Here is a 13,850-nt window from a genome sequence, read left to right as displayed (position 1 = left end):
CTCCATCTCATTGTTCTTCATGAATGTATTGGTCATTTTGGGCTCTTTGCTTCTCAATTTAAATTTTAGAGTAAGTTTTTCAAGGTTCACAAAAAACTCCTTTTAGGTTTTTTACTGGAATTTTATCGAATCTATTGATCAATTTGGAGACAAATTACTTAATGATATTGAACCGTTCTATCCTTAAAAATGACTCTTCATTTTTTAAATGTCTTTCAAAAAGTTCTATGATTTTCTCTGTAAAGTTCCCCCATATCTTTTATGCAATTTATACATAGGTACCTTTTATTTTGTTAACTATTATAAATGTTAGATGTTAAAATCTTGCTCTTTAACTGTTTATTGTTGATGCACAGAAATGCATTTGATTTTTGTATAATTGTTTTACATCTGGCAACTTTGTGAAACTCTCTTATTAAGTCTAATAATTTGCCTATCAACTCTTGGAGGTTAAACAATCATATCATTTGAAAATAATTACAATTTTTCTACATTCTTTCAAATTTTTATAATTTTTATTTCTTTTTCTTGGCCTCTTATACGGGATAAGATATCTAGTACAAAATCGAATAGAAGTGGTGATAGCATACATTCTTATCTTTTAAACAGAATATTTTTAACAATTCATCATTAAATATTGTGCTGTTATTTACCTCTGTCTCTCACCCCTGACCCACCCCTTTGTACTCTGCTCTATGATACCAAGGCTGGAAACCTACCTACTATATTTCCCAGACACCAGCTTCTTGTTAGATTCTGCCAATAGGAGGTACTGATGGGAGACTGGAAGGCAGGAGGAGAGGAGAAGGGACTCCCTGTTTTCTAGCTTCTGTTAATATTCCTCCTACAGCACCAAATAATTTCATCTCTCTAAGACTTTTGACACTCCAGTTGCCAAACCCCAGAGTGCCCTCTGGTAAAGCACTATTTCTGCAGCATAACCGCAACAATCACCAGCCCCCTAAGAGCCAGAAGGTGGCTTCCCTTAGAGGTATAAGATATATGAGCTTCACAAAATGAATTGAGACTATTTCTTCTTTTCCTGTTCCTAGAATAGTCTGAGTACAATTAGTAATCTTCTACTTATAGGTTCAATAGAACTTGCCAGTGAAGCCATCTGGCATGGTATTTTCTTAAGGGAATATGTTAAACTACTAATTTAATTTCTTTCTTGAGTCATTATCATTTAGGTTTTTTATCTTTTCATAAGACACCTCTGGGAAATTTTAATTTTCAAGAAACATGTCCATTTGGGCTAAAAAAATTATAGGCAAAATGTTATTCATTATATTCTTAAATTTTCTTTCAATCTCCCCATCATCTGTAGAGGGGAGAATATATTTCAAATAATTTTCAAATAATTTTGATTTCAAATAATTTCTATTTGTGCCTTCTCTCCTTTTTGATCACTTTCCCCAGAGGTTTGTCAATTTTATTAATCTTTTCAAAAATATGACTTGTGTGTTTTGATATTTTCTATGGTTTCTTTGTTTTCTGTTTCATTAATATATGCTATCTTTATTATTGTCTTACTCTTCTTTGAAGGAGTTTATTTGGCTAGTCTTCTAATGTCTTGAGTTTAATGCTTACTTCTTCAATTTTTGGCCTTTCTTGTTTTAATATTTGCATTCATGAGTGCATATTTTCCTCAAATTATTATTCTGGCCACACTTTACAAATTATTTGTTTTATATTACTGTTTAATATAAACAATTATATGTTTTTATTATAATTTCTTCTTTAAATTTATAAATTTTTTAGAAGTATGGTTTTTTTAAAGACACTTTTTTTTTTTAGGTGAGGCAACCTTTGGTTGACCTCACAGATTGCAAAGACCTTGTCAGCTTACAATCCCTTATTTTTTATTTTTTATGCCTGCAGCACCTGGTCTTCCTAGGTGTTCTCCCATCCAAGTACTAACCAGACCCGACCCTGCTTAGCTTCCGAGATCAGATGGGATCAGGCTTGTTCAGTGTGGCATGGCTGTAGACTAGAAGTATGTTTTAAAATTTCCTAAGATTGTAGGACCAAGATTATCAATTATGTTACTGAAATACACTATATCCTTTCTGATTTTGTTTAATCTGCTTAATTTTTTAATTTCTGAGAAAGATAAGTTAAAATCTCCCACTCAGTTCTCAGATATGTCTGGCAGCTCTACCTCTTGTCTCTTTGCATCTCTGTCAATTTTGCTTTATGTCTTTTAAAGTGTGTTATTAGTACCTACCAATTTAGAATTTTCATTTCTCCAGGTGAATTGAATATTATGTGGCAACCCTTTTCATCTCTAATAATATGCTTTCTTTTAAAGCTTCTTTTGTCTTACTTAATATTGCTACATTCTCTTGTCCTGATCCTGTGGACTTTATTATATATAGTTATGAGTCTATGTAAGGAATTGAAAATGGGTAACCACTTCCCAGGCTCAAATGACTCCAGCACTTCTTTTCCCTTGCTATAGCATGATGGCTTTTGAATTATTTATGGATGGATTCTCCTTGCAGGCAGCCTTCAAATGGTCATCTTTGCCACAACAGCAACATGGCCAACCTTCCTCCAAGCTTCCATTCAGTGGCCCTATAAGCAACTGTATTATGAATGTAGGCATCCCCGCTTCATCTCAGGAGTCCAAGCTATATCTGCGCAGAACAGAATTATCATTGTCTGAAAGCTGCACTGATAGAATTCCATCTTCCCTGAGCAATGAAGCCTCAAAAAGGGTCTATACTAACAGTTGTTTCTTCATCAATTAAAGCATACAAATAACCACTTCAAAATGTCTTAAGCTGAAATAGTATCCTTTTTCAACTCATCTATCAAGGTCATTATCAACATGAACCTACTAACCTTACTTGAATAAAATGGCTACCATAACTGATTAAATGAATGTATTAGGAGATAGTTGACTGAAATCTAAATTGTATATCAAAAAGCTTCCTTTTAATCATGCTTTTTTCGTGATGACATGATGTGGGTACCTGACTTAGCAGAGATGACACAATAAAGTAAGAAGAGGGGAAGTAGCGGAGGAACAAAGATTCAGTTCTGTGGTATGGCACTTACGTGACCTTGAGCACATTAATTAATCTCCCTTGTCCTAGATTTCTTTATTTGCAAAATGGTAATAAAAAGATCTACCTCAAAAGGACTAAATTAATTGAAGTATGTAAATTTAAATGGGCACTCAATAAGTAAATGTTCTCTACTCATTTCCTCCCAGTCTAGGAGAAAGATCCTTCTTGAAAGCAGTGATACAATTGTGCTGATGTCTGTGAAATGAAAATTCACAACTTTTTTTTGGAAGAGATAAATATTTCAACAATGGACCAGCTCCACCCTTGCCTGTCTTTACTGAACTAAGTCCAAGCTATGTCTACGCAGAACAGACCTGAATTAAAACCTAACAAAATCTTACCATGACCATAGGATTCAGCTGTAAACTGAAATTTGTGTCATCGAGTCTTAAGTTAAAAAACTCTGCTGGTATTCCTCAGATTTGACAAACTCAGCATACACCTTTTTGAATTGCTAAAGTTAAAAAACTAATTACTATTGTATAGCCTGAAACCTTGGAGAGTTTTTAAGCTAGAATTCAGAAGATGTTAGAGAGCAGCACCTGCTGGCAAACTGTGATACTGCAGCCCACCTGGTCATTAAGTGAAATGGATGGTGTGGCCATTGAAAATCCCAGGGTCCCAGAAGCAGTCCTACATTCAAAAGGAGGAAGCAATTCTCTCTCCCATCTCTCAGTCACCCCTCCAACCACCAAGAACTGTGGATTTACCTCCTAAACAGCTCTCAGAGTCTTCCACATTTCATCCCCATGCTTACTACCCCAGTGCAGGCCACCATCTTTTATTGCCTGGATTCCAGGAACAGTCTCCTAAGTGATTTCTCAGATTCCAGTCTGTTCTTCACACAATGGTGGTTTTTATACAGCACCATTATGATCATGTCACTCCCTGCCCAGTAGTTTCTCGTTAAAGATGTAAATCTTTTACCATAGAATTACCAGAATCTTCTCTTCACCATAGTTGTCCTTCTTCCCTCCCAGCATCATCTCTGTGCACAGCCTGCCTCCATTCTTTGCTCTAGCCACAGTGAAACCTATGAATTCAGAAAGTGATCTTCAGAAAGAAAAATCGAAGAGCTGTGCTAGCTCTTAAGAACACAAAAGACCACCAAAAGTTACCTTTTTGACCTTGGTAAGTATTATAGCTAATAAATGACTTTCTGACCTCATTATGCCAAAATACTGATCAAAATCTAGCAACACATTCAGGGGAATTAGGTCTAGAACATTTTCCATTCTGCCAAATACTCATCGTAGCTGTTACTTTATCCATCATTCAACACTTCCCCCTATATTGACATCACTGTCTACTGTATCCAGCCCCAGAACCGCCTTCATTTGAACAGGCAGTTCCAAAGAAACAAGCCACCAGTTAAATAAATGAATCTGGGCTTCCTCTAGAATCTGCTAATGCTTTCGAATAAACATGCTCAGTGGGATAGAACAAGATAGTGGGCTCCAGGACAAAAGGAAATTTGTCAGGCAGATGTTGCTTTTGTGCAGTTGACTATTCCTTAAAAGCTTCAAATAAGACTAACAGAAGACAGGGAGCCAGGGTAGAGGGGTAATTTTCTTTAGCCTGTTCAGTGCTTTCTCTACTTTTACATGTGGAGACAGCCTGGTTGAATTTCCAGGTCTAATGGATTCCTCACACACGTTTAGTGATTTGGATCCTTTTAAGCATTACATGGTCCATATTAAAAATTCTGTACAAAATTACTTATTCCTGACAAATACACTGATTTCTACTTCTGTTTATTAATCTTCTGGCTGAAAATGGCCCTTCTTCCTTAACCTCTGTTCCCTGTATCTTATGGGCTCCAAAATAATTATATTTTAGGCTATAAATTCTCTCATTTTCTTCTTAGCCAGATATAATTTGAAGCAGAGAATTTAGAAAAATCCATTTACCTGTGGTTTGGTTTTTATTTATTTGAGGATGATTTTTTTTTAGAATTTGGGTGATCTCTTTTTTTTAGCATTTTATTTTACTTTATTATTAGTTTCAAGTACGCAGTACATTGGTTAGACATTTATATTGTTTTTGAAATGATCCTCCCAATTACTCTATCACCCATCTGACTCTACACATAACCGTTATATTACTGCTGACTACGTTCCCTATGCTGTGCTCGCCATCCCTATGCTGACTACATTCCCTATGCTGTGACCATCTGAGGACAATATTTTTAAATATAATTTTAAATGTAATAGTTTTACTTCTCCTTATTTAAAAAGAAAAGTTTTCTTGAGATAAAAATGGAAAATTTTAAACTAACATCCTACTGAATGTCAAGCTAAAGATTCATTGTCTCCATCTTGCAATCATCACTCCTGATGTGATTATACAGTATATAAGATGGGAAGAAATTTATCTTCTTTCTAGTATATTAATTAGATATGTTTAATGAAGAACTAGGCAAAATTATAATAGTTGCATTAAAAATAGGCCTGTCTTGTACCATATATCAAAATATTCAATGATTATGGTATAATTTTTATATAAATAATGATTTACTCAACTATTGTAATGCAACTTCAAGGTCATGGAACCAGAAATTGATCTGAGTCTAAAAACCTGGGTCCAAGTCTGTGACCTTCTGTTTACCTACTGAGTGGCTTTGATCAGGTCTCCCTGCTCATGGCACTATGAGGATTGATATGATCATTGATACCGTGTGGAAATGAAATGTAATAAATGTCACAGTCTTCATTTTCCTAAATCCAATTAAATCTGGCCCCATCCCTTCCATGGACATTGTTGCTGACCTTTCCAAAATCCACTCCAGTGCTCTCTCTTCCTAAACTAATTTCTTCCAGATGTCTACCCTTTTCCCAGCCCCAGCCCCAGCCCCAGCCCAGCTGAGTGAATCCTAAGTGGTCCTAACAGAATACCTTGCCTGTAAATGGACTTGGAAAAGGCATGGGGTTCAATTCTGGCTTAAGACATATAGGGAAGCTGGGAAGCTTCCGGAAAACATTTTCTCTATCTTTGAAAGAGACACAAAAAAAGATAATCTCTTCTCCACTGGATATAAGCATGTGTAAACATAGAACCAGGAGAGCAACTTGTAACTTTGAGGGAACACAGTCTGAGGACAAGATCAATGAGCTGAAAATTGCAGAGAAGAAAGATAAAAAGAATCTGGGTCTTCAGTGGCATTTTTGATTTGCAGGTTAACTAACTTCTAAGCCACCCTGCCTTTATACTGCATGTTGTCTACAATAATAAAATTCCTTATTATTTAGCTAGCTGAATCTAAGTGTTTGTTTGTTTGTAGCAAAAGGCATCATAACTGCTACATGTACCAGTATGCCAAGTTTTGTCAGAAGTCCAATATTAGTCATTTTTAAGAATCTCCTACCTGTTGGATCAGTTAAGAACTATGGGAATTACAAGGCCTAGTAGGATAATGTAGTCCATATTTTTTCTTTGACATTCTTAATGTGTTAGCCTTGTTCTCAAACTAGCTCCTTTCTTGGTTACAAGAGTTAGTTGTAATTCCAAACATGACGACGTCCAGGAGAAAAGAAAAGCTTTGTCGTAATTCCTCTAGAAGATTTCTCCTCACAGCTCATTGGCCAAAATTAGGTTACATGACTCTTCTTAAACCAATCACTGGCAAGGAAGCACTACCATAGTTGTCATAATCGGGATTTACCCCACAACATATGAAGGGAAAATTAACACTCAAGCAAAACTGGGCTCTAGGGGCAAATAAGATAAGGCTAATGTGTGTTGTCGAAGCATCAGTAGTGTCCACCAGATATATGGTGTCTCATTTAGTTCTCACAATCTTATCAAATCTCACATTCCACATGTATAGATGGAAAAGCCAAGACTCTGAGAAATTAGGTGACTTGCCTAGGGCTACACAGCTCATAAACTATAGAACTGGGGTATGATTCTAGGTCAGTCTGATCTCAGGGCTTCAGAACTGCTACAAAATGTTACTTGATTTCTACTCAGCTGTGGGAATGTGCAGTCTTGGACACTGAAATAAACACCCCCTCATCTGGGACTCTAGGAGTACAGAGACAGTTGTGCCAAAAAACACCTTTTTAGTTATTTACTGTATCAGCTTAACATAGTGAGAACAACCTTTTTCTGTCCCACATTGATTCAGGGAATCACACAGGAATCTGCCTATCACTGGGTTGGCCACAACCTAAGGAAGTTCTATCCACTGTCTAAGAGGCCTGCTCTGAATTTAGACTTTAGCCATAGCAGTTAATAACTCAAGTGCAATAAAATTAGCTTCAAAGTGTCCATGCAGGGTGAAAGATGGAGTCAATTTAGCAGTATCCTATCTCCTTTTCTAGCCAACAGGAGATAGGAAAAGCTGGGCCTGGGTGGGTACAGAACCCAGTAGACATACATGAGCTAGAAAACAGTAGAGAATAGTGTTAAGCACAGAGCCCATGGAATCTGACATGAGTTCAAACCCTGGCTACGCCACTAGCTGCATGACCTTGGCAAGTCACCCAGCTTCCTTATGTCGTATCTATAAAATGAGGATGGCACCAAGAGAGACAATATGGGCACATGGGCCCTACCAGCTAGCTGAAGTACATGTCATGGCTTATGCTAAGGTCATAGGAGAAAACAGAGGAATTCCAGATACCAAGCAGAATCAGAAAGAAAGTATCCAGGTAAGGAGACATCACAGGGATAATCAAGGGGAAAGCCATATCTTAAGAACTTCGGATAGTGCCTAAGAGTATGGTTCATGTTGACAGGACAGTCATAACCATTTCCAAATCTGCTGCCCTTTCTGTAGCTACAGTGAGCAGTCATTATAAATAACTGGAACAGACACAGAAGAATAGCAGGACCAAAAGAAGTCGCCTCCTGACAACAACTTCATATGTATGTAGCAAGGTTACAAATTTACTTACACTTCACTTAAAAATTCTGAGAAAATGAAATTCCATTATTTTTTATTAATTAAGTTCTCTTGCAAGTTCCCTATTCCCCTTGGAAGCAGAAAGAGAGAATCCCAAAATCTAAACAGAGTCCTTAGATAATTTGATGTCCTTTAGATAAGTGTTCAGTCTTTGAGATGTCCTTGCTTCTTCTCTTCTCCAAGATGATGTTCGAGAAAGAGAAGGAGTCCTTGATCCACATATTATCCTCTGCTGCAAAAAGCCTACACTGGGCTCGTTCCTGGACCTTTTGAAGTAACTAGCATCTGGAGGGGTGCTAGTGCCTTTTGCAGAAGCCCATACCTAGGCTAAGCTGGGCTTGCCTTTTGTGGTTCCACAATGGCTGGTGGTTCTCCCTAGCCTACTGGCATCTTTCACCTGGCCACTGGCCTATGTAGCTGAGGGGGTCACCTTCTTCATGCCATGCCAGATGCCAAGGTGGCTCTCATTCAGTGCCCTTCCCTATCTGCCTGGGAGTGGAGGGAGGCACTGGACACTTCTAGGTCTCCTCCACACTACATAAACTGTTGCAGAAATTTCCTGGGGGAAGAGGAAATTTCTTAGCGGAAATTTCCAGAGTTCCAAACCTAAACTGAAGGTCCTTGAAGGTCTTGCCCAACATACCCATCCCCTACTGCCTCTCTTTCTTTCTATTTCTCAAGCCTCTCTTTCTTTCTCCTCCCATCCCCCCAGCCAGAAGGAGTAAACTTTCACTTATTTCCTTTACCTCTCTTGCTGGGACTTGCCCATAGTCCATCACTTTCTTCTCCTCCTTCCAGATTTCTTAGGGAGGGGGAGGGAGAAAAGGGGGTAATATTTAAGAAAGAAAAAGATCACCTTACCAATAACATGAGCTAAATTTGAAGATTTATCACAAATATGAAACTTATAACTCTAAGAAGAAGAGATCTCTATTAAATTCTCAGAGAGCCTCCTTAAAAACAGGCCAGCAATGATTTGAGGGTGTCCTTGTATAAAGACAACATAAATGGCATTTGAATTTGCACATAATTGAGATGCATAAGTACATCTAGAGCAACAAGGTATGCAAAACTTGTGATTCCCAAGGCTTTGACCACAGGAGAAGAGGATATGACTGTTATGCTAATAAGCTCATTAATATCATGAATATAATTAACAAATGAAATTGATTATCACCGGCAAGCATTCATTAAAAGAAGTTAAGTTGCTATGCTCCAACCGCACAAGTAACAATTTTGCTTTGTTTGTCAGGAAGCAGTCTTTTCATCTTTGCTCATTTATTACCACTAAACGGATAAATACCTGGGAATGTGGGCTCAGCTCATTACTTATATATATTACCTTGATTATAATTTGACCTCATGCACATTTCAGTTATAAGAACCTTACAAAATATCACTTCTATTTATAACACAGCCTCATCTGCCAAGTCTACAGAGAAATAACATCCTAATTGGAAAGAATAAAAGGTTACCTTTGCGTGTAAACTGCACATTCATTTAGTCATCGATTTTATTTCTTTCTAATTATCAGTGGTTGTGCATCTCCTGGTAGCTTGGCTATAGTTGTTTTTCCTCGTAATAACTCCTGAGAAATGGAAACCCTAGTGATCAGATCAGTAGATTGGAAAGCTGTGGTTTTAATGTGCAGTTTATCGGGGCCATCAAGAATTAAGAAATATTCAAGATTCAAACTTCAACTTTCATGAGACTATGATTCTGAGGCCAAAGGCCTATTTTCACCTGACTCCTTTACTATCTGTGTCATAAGACATGCATCTTCTTTTTTATTTAAAGTAAACTAATGCTCTTGACATTACACCCAAAATTAAATGTACATCTTATCACCAGCAACTTTTCTTGCTACCCATCCATAAGAACTAAAGTCATGGTTCCCAGCTGTGGGTTTTAAACTCTTTGAAGAAAAAGATGAAGCTGTTCTCCACTGGGAACTGTCCCAGTCACCAACCTTCAGTCTGGATGCATAGCCCCCTCGACCATCTCAACCTGCCTCTCATTCACTGAGTCACCCCTTTTACTGGTCTGCTCAGGCTACCATAATAAAAAGCCATGGACTAGATGGCTTAAACAACAAAAATTTATTTTCTCATAGTTCTGGAGGCTGAAGTCTGAGATCAAGGTGCCATCATGGGTCTGGTGAGAGGTCCCTCCTTAGGTTGCAGATGGCTGCCTTTTCTCTGTATCCTCACATGCTAGAGAGAGAGCGCTCATGTCTCTTCCTCCTCTTACAAGAGCACCAGTACTATCAGACCAGGACTCCACCCTTATGACCTCATTTAACCTTAATCTCCTCCTTAAAGGCCCTATGTACCACGTAGTCACATGGGGGTTAGGGTTTCGACATATAAATTTGGGGTAGGGGACACAATCCAGCCCATACCACCCCTGGCCTGGCACACTGATTCAACTATTCTTTCACAGACATACCAGAAAAAAAAAAGGTTTGAAGAAGCCATGTAAGGAGAGGTAGGTGGTAACAAGGCTCACCCATTCACCGGGCTGTATTGTTTTTGTCTTTTGGCTCCTGAAATAGTTTCTCCAGATGGCTCCTTGAAGAGGCCAGGACAGAAATTTCTCAGGGAGGTTGTAAGGGTTGACAGAGTATGGAAGGGGCCATTTAGCCAGAGAAGTGGCTATGGCCATCTAAGCAAAGAATGGCTCTGACTGTGGAAGGATAGACACAAGGCTGGCATTAAGAATGGACTGTCACCTGTACCATAAGATATGAGAAGCCCATTAAAAATGCCTCCCTCACTGGCCTGACTAAAGCTTCACCATTAGTGATGTATTCCATTGAGATAAGGAAACGAGAGTCTACGTAGTTATCAGCTAATAGAAAATGGAGAGAGAAGAATGAACCATTTCTTATCATTTTTTCCTAGATTATAAGATCCTTAGGAGAAGGAACAGCATTTTGCTCACTTTTGAACCACTACTGCACCTAGTGTGGTGCCTTGCATAAAAGTGAGTGCTCAGTAAGTATATCTTGAGTGACTAAATATTGCCCAAAAATTTGCATTCCTTTCACTTCCACTTGCCAAGTAGAACCTATTATCTTTATTGTTATTTATGTCACTGAGTATATTTATCCATTTCATTTTCACTGCCTGAGCCAAACTGAGTACAAGGCCAAGCAATAAAACAACCCAAACAGTCACGTACTAATATTCATTCTTTCTAGGCTTCTCCCCATTTTGTGAATATGTTAAATAGAACACAAGCTAGTTTCTATTTAGTGTGAATATATAACTGGAAATCATTCTGGGCCACAGTAAAAGCACAACTGATGTGCTATTCACACTGCAAATAAATTTACTCTTTAGCATTCTAACCATGGATTCATTTACTGTATTTTCTGATTGTTCTTATATCAAACAGCTAGAATTTCTGCCTTCTTCAATTTGCAGTATTGGAAGTATTTCCGTTTTGAAATCGCATCTCTTACTAGAGGAATTGACACTGAAAGAATAAACAAGTTAACAGGGTCAGAAGAAAGTCTTGCCTTGAGGTACAGACTTATAGTGTCACCTGATAGAGAGATGGGGCAGCAAGAGAAAGGTGTGCCAGGCTGTACACCAAGGGAAGGCGATGCCTGGTGATCTGACAAGTGGGCTTTTCTCTATATGCTGATATATCTGCTTCTTGACCTAGCCAAGGCACATCTGGTTGTAAGGAAAGAACAGAATCTCCCTCAAATTAGCTCAAGAAAAAGGGGCTCTGTTCAAAAGATACATCTCTTGTGGAATTCATGGAAAAGCAGGGCAAAATAAAAACAGACCTCAGAGGACAAAACTAGAGCTTGTCTGGGACCCCAGGCAGCATGATTCCCTGACCTTCACACCAGCATCACAGTTAAAGTCTGAGCTCTTAATTCCCTCCATCTCTGTGACTTAGTCCCTTGCTACGCAAAGTGTGGCCCTGAGTCCAGCAACATTGCAACGCCTGAACTTGTTAGAATGCAGAATATCAGGCCCCACCCATCCCTATTGAATCAGGATCTGCATTTTAGCAAGATCTACAGATGCAGGGCGGGGAGAGAATACAAAAATATAATAGGCTGGCTGCTTGGCAGTGAACTGGCCATTCTTGAGGCAAGAAGCTGCCCTTGATTAAATTCTGGTGGAGGTGGATGAACCAAAGGCCATGGGCATGAAGAAAAGTTAAATATGGCAACAAATTGGCTCTACTATGTATTTGAAATATGTCTCTGAGCTCAGTTGAGCCTGAGTGCATTTTGAGTGTTTAGCTTCTGAAATAGTCTACACTGGGGCTGATTGCTACCACCTTTATGTACATCTCCTGAAAGTAGGCATCCTTGCCTACTTTCATCCTTGCTCAGGTGACTAGAAATATCAAGTGTCATTAGCAGAGTGAACATTTGGCTCCTTATGAGCTCTCTTGTTACAACAACAAAAAAATAAACAAATGAATTTAATGCACATATAAAACTAAAGAGAAAAGGGAGCTCTTCATAATTCTTACCGGTTCTGTAATCCAATAATGAGCTCTCACAACATCTTCTCTAAAATCTGAATCTCTCCAGGGCAGTATCTTCACTGATGCTTTTATCTCGGGCAGTAGTTTCCCTACCTAGAGTTATAGAACAGAGCTGTATATCATTTTCTCTTCAATATTGAAACCAAACTTGAGGAGGCAAACCTGTGGGTAGCTAATTGCTGGATTCTTTTTTCGCAATTGCACGTACCTGGCATTATTCTGATTAAATTTCCAAGTCAATTAAAAATGAGATGCAAGCCACAGCAACAATGACTCCAGCCACAGGAAATGCTAGTTCAAGCAAACAAGCTAATGCTCAAAGAAGCCAAGACAAACAATGAAGAGCTGTAGTCCTCAGAATGTTCAAGTCCCCAAGTCCACCCCTGCCCTTTTCTGCTTTTCCTAATTCAAATTCAGTTTCTTTAATTTGTCACCAAGGAAGTCCTAACTAATACATCCAGCCCCTCTACTCCTGCTGTAGCTGCGCTCAGTGAACCCCTCTTTTTAAAATAGAAATGCCTCCTCAGAAGTAAGCAGAATTGATAGACTGTAAAAATAGAGGTAACTGTCAAAGCATTTTATATCAAGATCGAATTGCCATTTTTATATAAATATTTGTTACTAATGGAATTTAATATTTCTAGATTCTTCTGTTTACGTGGCTTACACATACTACATTCACATGCACTCTGTGTGCAAAAAGCCAGAGAGTACTCACTCTACAGAAAGTATTCAGTAAGTCCTTGACAATACAGAGTATGGAGGACTGAACTGGACATCAGAGACCATGTGACCTACATGACCAGTCACTTCATCACTCTGGGACTCTGTTTCTCATCTTAAAAAGGACTTTTAAAAAGAAGCATAAAAACAAACAAACAAAAAAAAACACTGCTAGAACTAATAAATAAGATAAATTTAGCAAAGTAGCAGGATACAAAGTCAAAAGCCAGTTGCATTTCTATACACAAACAATGAACAATCTGAAAACGAAATTAGTAAAACAATTCCGTTTAAAATAGCATCAAAAAATAAAATGCTTAGGAATTAACTTAAACAAGCAAATGAAAGATTTGTACAATGAAAACTATGAAACGGTGCTGAAAGAAATTAAAGATGACATAAATAAGTGGAAACACAGCCATGAATGTGAAAGTTTCATGGATTGAAAGACTTAATATTGTTAAAATGTCAGTACTGCCCAAAGCGATCCACAGATTCAGTGCAACCCTTATCAAAAATCCCAAAGATATTTTTTGCAAAAATAGAAAAATCCATCTTAAAATTTATATGGAATATCAAGGGACCCCCAAATAGCCAAAACAATGTTGAAAAAAAAAAGCTGGAGGACC

At 38.0% G+C, this 13,850-nt stretch overlaps 1 pseudogene; it reads right to left on the bottom strand.

The window, feature by feature from the left end:
- Positions 1-1,872: 1,872 nt before the first annotated feature.
- Positions 1,873-1,991, bottom strand: LOC120605186 (uncharacterized; annotated as a pseudogene).
- Positions 1,992-13,850: the final 11,859 nt, after the last annotated feature.

Source organism: Pteropus medius, unplaced genomic scaffold (assembly GCF_902729225.1).
Source record: "Pteropus medius unplaced genomic scaffold, Ma_sr-lr_union100, whole genome shotgun sequence".
Lineage (NCBI taxonomy): Eukaryota > Metazoa > Chordata > Mammalia > Chiroptera > Pteropodidae > Pteropus > Pteropus medius.
The sequence above is the reverse complement of the archived record's forward strand: the minus strand, read 5'-3'. Positions and strand labels throughout refer to the sequence as shown.